This window comes from Malus sylvestris, chromosome 12 (genome assembly GCF_916048215.2).
Source record: "Malus sylvestris chromosome 12, drMalSylv7.2, whole genome shotgun sequence".
In the NCBI taxonomy this organism is placed as follows: Eukaryota; Viridiplantae; Streptophyta; class Magnoliopsida; order Rosales; family Rosaceae; genus Malus; species Malus sylvestris.
This window is the reverse complement of record NC_062271.1, coordinates 31,339,378-31,344,243: the sequence shown is the minus strand read 5'-3', so window position 1 is coordinate 31,344,243 and position 4,866 is coordinate 31,339,378. Positions and strand designations below refer to the sequence as shown.

General features: G+C 43.0%; 1 long non-coding RNA gene across 1 annotated transcript; it reads right to left on the bottom strand.

The window, feature by feature from the left end:
- Positions 1-15: 15 nt before the first annotated feature.
- LOC126592060 (uncharacterized) lies at positions 16-604 on the bottom strand. The gene is made up of 2 exons (XR_007612593.1): positions 536-604; positions 16-360 (listed from the first exon to the last, which is right to left on the bottom strand). It is a non-coding gene; the product is annotated as an uncharacterized LOC126592060 (long non-coding RNA).
- Positions 605-4,866: the final 4,262 nt, after the last annotated feature.

Here is a 4,866-nt window from a genome sequence, read left to right as displayed (position 1 = left end):
TTGTTCACTTATATATGTTCCCAAACATATTATGATAGATCAAATAATAATTCAAAGTCCAAAATTTAGTTATGGACAAAAATACAAGCAATTCACCAGTACTGAAGTTGCTACAAAAACTGGAATCTTCCCCAGCCTAGAAATCCAACAAAGCTTCGCCTCCTTTTCTCTATCAAATTTTTGCAGCTGCTGCTTTTCTCCAATGGAGCTGAATTTTGGACACCCTCTAGTTCTTGAGCAGATGAACAACTTTCAAGAAGGAACCATTTCTGTTTGAGCCACGGAAATTAAAGTGTTGAAGCTCCAAGCATGACAGTCGGATTCTTGCAGATTTCGAAGCTGCTGTGATGTTTCGAAGATCTGGAAATATTTAACCATTAGTTCATTCTGAATTTTTGATATGTTATGAAAGAGACGATGAGGAACAACTTCAATGAAGAAAGCATGCTGATCTGAACAATCGAAAATGGAGTTTCGAAGCTCACAACAAATCTGACGGGTTGACAGAAAAAGAATAACCAGTCATTCATCATACCTGAATTTCTTGAGTTATACAGCTCCGAGGGATCTCAATTTTGGATATGTTGTAGTTCACAAGTTAAGGAACAACGTCGATGAAGAAAGTATGTTGATCTAAGCAAGAGAAAATGGAGTTTTTGAAGCTCACAACAGGTCTGACGTGTTGACAGACAAATGATGAACAATCACTCGTCGTACCTGAATTTCTAGAGTTGTACTGATCTGATGGCTCTCAAATTTGGATATGTTGTAGTTAAGGAATTAAAGAACAACTTTCATGAAGACAACTTTGTGATTCGAGCTACAGATGATGGTCTTATATTGAAAACCAATTCAGGGTGTTAGGGGAAATGAAAAACCATTCCACCAAAGAAACATCATTATGATGTTTCATCATTATGGTGTTTTCATCATTATGATGCTTTCATCATTGTGATGCTTCCATCATTGTGATGCTTCCATTATGATTGTAATGCACCAACGGTTACACCCTCTATCATAGCAGTATGTGTGTGTATCTCCCTATAGTCATCATGTGCAAGACTATCGTAGTCAGATGGCTTTCCATAAAACAGCTACCAACCGTTACACCTTCTGCAATTCCACTTATTCGGGCCTAGCAACCTTCATAAACAAAATATATGAAGAAAAAGTCCGGGGCTACCACTTAGAAAACAAAAGAATGAAGTTTTGGTACTTACGACATGGACTATTAGCAAGACACCTCATTCGTCCACTCCCTCGACTAGAGACTTGGGGGACTCCCACCATATGCTACTACGCCTTGGTACTCAAAAGTTCGTGACTACTCAGTGACTTGGATTTTTCAAGTCTCCAACCGAGAAGTTTTCCTCACTCGGGAAATTAAGGGAACACTACCTCAAACTACATGCTTCACTCACAAAGCTTCAACAATACAGGTTTCAACAAAAGCAAAAATTCAAAGAACTTTATGAAGAAGGCTTTGGTGTATTTAACACAATATGTTGAAATGAAGCAAAGCTTATTTATTAATATTTTCGATAAGCCACAAATATGTACATATACATGAGTCAAAATAAACAAACAAAAGGGAGCCTTCACAAAGGTTGCTTAGGGGAAGTCTCAGCAGTCGGTAGAGCCCCAGAAAGAGAAAGCACCGGAGGGTGGTTATCCGGAGCCTCAGTACTTGACAAAACCCCAGAAGGAGGAGGCATTGGAGGTTCATCATTTGAAGCTTCATTACCAGGTACAACCCTAGAGGACGAAGGCAATAAATGCCTTTGGAACAAACCCACAAACCGCTGATGATCAAGTAAAACCTTACCATCAGATTCCTTCATCTGGTCAAGCTTCCTCTTCATGTTTGTAGCATAGTCATGGGCGAGCCGATGCAACTGCTTATTCTCATGCTTGAGCCCTCTAATCTCCTGTTTGAGACTCATCACTTCAGCAGCCAATGATTCAACTTGGCGGGTTCTAGCAAATAGGCGTTGGGCCATATTAGACACAGAACCTGCACACTGAACACTAAGAGCCAGAGAGTCCTTAACAGCCAACTCATCAGACCGTTTGGAAAGTAGTCTGTTATCTTTGGGAGTGAGAAGGTTCCTGGCCACCACTGCAGCGGTCATATCATTCTTCATCACAGAATCCCCAACGGTAAGAGGACCGGTAGGGGATATGAAGGATGGGCGCCATATGTTGTCTGGAGAAGGCGTGGCTGTCTCTTCTCCAAGGTTCAAGTCAAAACGACGGTCGGAGGGTCCAGACATTTTCAAATGTGTTGAAGAGGGAAGAGGTCAGACAAATCAAGATCTTAAAAGTGCAAGAAATGAGCTTCTACTGGTAGAGATTCAAGTGTGCTGTGGAACTTAATGCCAGCCTCTATAAAAATCTGCACTCGACGGAGCTTCAGAAATCGAAGAGGCGTTTGCTTTCTCAAAAGCTGGGCTGCTCAGAGACCACGAGGGCCGATCTCAGAAATCGAAGAGGCGTTTGCTTTCTCAAAAGTTGGGCTGCTCAGAGACCACGAGGGCCGATCTCAGAAATCGAAGAAGCACCTGCTTTTTCAGCCTCGTCAGCACCTGTCACATGCACACTCAGCTTTGCGGAAATTACGGGCAATCTGTCGAAGATTTCTGGTGAAGTAGAAAGCACGTGAATCTTACTGTTCAATCACCGCTCTCCATATGCACCATCAACTCCTCGGGTACCACATATAACTTTGTCAAAGATCTCTGACAAAGTTTAGGCACGAGAATTTCGAAGTTCCAGCTACCCTACTATTACCCATAAGGGTAAAGGAACAGCACCACTGCTTGACAACTGGAAAGTCCCTATGTGTGTCGACCTCCGTGTTTTGCGGCAAGACAGGTTGGCAAGAACGTCCAACCTTTACTCATATTCGAGAAAAGACTCCCAACATAATTACTTTCTCAAAAACCGGAGTAGCACCGCTTTCCGAATCTCGAGAGTCAGATCCTCGATGGGATTGCTTGTTCGAAAACCGAAGAGGCACAACTCTCAGAACTTCGAAAGCCAGATTTCCTTAGATAAAGCTTGTCTGTAATCTTCACACGTAATATCAGCTTTCCAGATACCACATACCACTTTTTCAAAGTGCTCTGACAAAATTAAAACACGTGAAGCTAGCAGCTCCCACTACATTGCTGTGACCAAGAAGGGTAAAGGAATAGCATTACTACTTGTTATTGGGAAATCCCTATATACATTGACCTCCCTCCTCAACGGATAGGCAAACCTGCAAAAATGCTCAACCCTTTCTCGCATTCGAAAAGGCACCCTCAACATAACCTCTCGAAATACTCAGCTTTATTTCCCCCCGATGATACCTCAGCAAATAAGCCACACCAAGAACAAGAGTATCTCATATCATCAGGGTCGAAAGCAAGAGTATCCCATATCATGCTTTCTCCCTGTCTTTGTCTTTGTCCTTGTCCACACCTGCAGGACAAGGAGAAAGAGAGCAGTCAGTCGGAACCTGAAATCAAACCTCCAATTTGGAACTGACTGCCTTGAGCCTTTGCCTGGTTGCTTACTTAGCATTGCTCTCGAGTACTCATCCTCAACTGCTGTCAAGGTCACGAATTCCACCGGCAAATACCTCATGACAGTTGATCAGATATTGGCTCTTTACACTGAAGCTGCCAAGCGTGGATGAGTCACTATGAAGGAATGTTCTGAAGGACCATTTAAATGCAAAGGTTGCACACCACTTCTGTCATGCAAAAGATTGAAGCAGAAGGTTCAACGGTGAGCTGAAACAGATCACTACAGCACGACACCTTTCCATACCACATTCATTATTCCGTCAACAGCAAAAGTATCCCATATCATCAAGGTCGAACGTACTCTAGATTTGATGGACTTGTTTTGACCCTCAAATTTTTGAGTCGGCCTTATACTCTGAAGGGCACCAGAAAACCCTCCAGCACAGTTCAAGAATAAGCCTGTGGAAAGTTACTTCTTCAAAAGCAAAAGTATCTCATATCATCTCTTATCCATTTGCTTCTCCTTATCCTGGCAGTTGAATGAGAGACAAGGAGAATGAGAACAATCAACCGGAAGCCGACGTCAAACCTCTGATCCTGGGTTGCTTACTTGGAAGTTTGACTGCTTACCTTGTCTGTCACCTCTTTCGGCAGATCTCCTAGCTCGGCGACTTGGGGGACTCCTACTATAGGGTTTGTATCACACTTGACTAAGCCCGAAACTACAACTAAGCTTCAAGTGAAATTGATACATTACCTTGTGCGTCAACATCAGCTAAATACACCATTCCCGGATGGAGGAAAGGTACTTCCAGAGAAGGGCAGATGAAGATCAGACCACACTTCGGTACTTAGAAGTTTCGTGATTACTCAAGGGATTGGATCTTGCAAGTCCCCAACCGAGGAGTTTCCCTCACTCGGGAACTTAGGGGAGCACTGTTTGTACCATACTTGACCAATCCCGAAACTACCGAGCACCGGCCAACGCTATACTGTCAAGGACCCAGAAGAGTTCCCCTCCGACCAGGAGGCCAATCACTACTCGACACGTGTCAAGATTAGAAGCCAATCAGAGCGCAGCACGTGTCAACATCAAGAACCAATCATAACATGACACATGTCAATGTGACAAAGCTACAAGTTTTTCTATAAATAGGGGTCATTCCCCCACAATATTGCCTAATGCCATTTTGTGTTAAATCATTCACAAGAACTCACTAAATTGAGAGCTTGATCCTTTGTACTTGTGTAAGCCCTTCACTACTAATAAGAACTCCTCTACTCCGTGGACGTAGCCAATCTGGGTGAACCACGTACATCCTGTGTTTGCTTCTCTGTCTCTATTCATTTACGT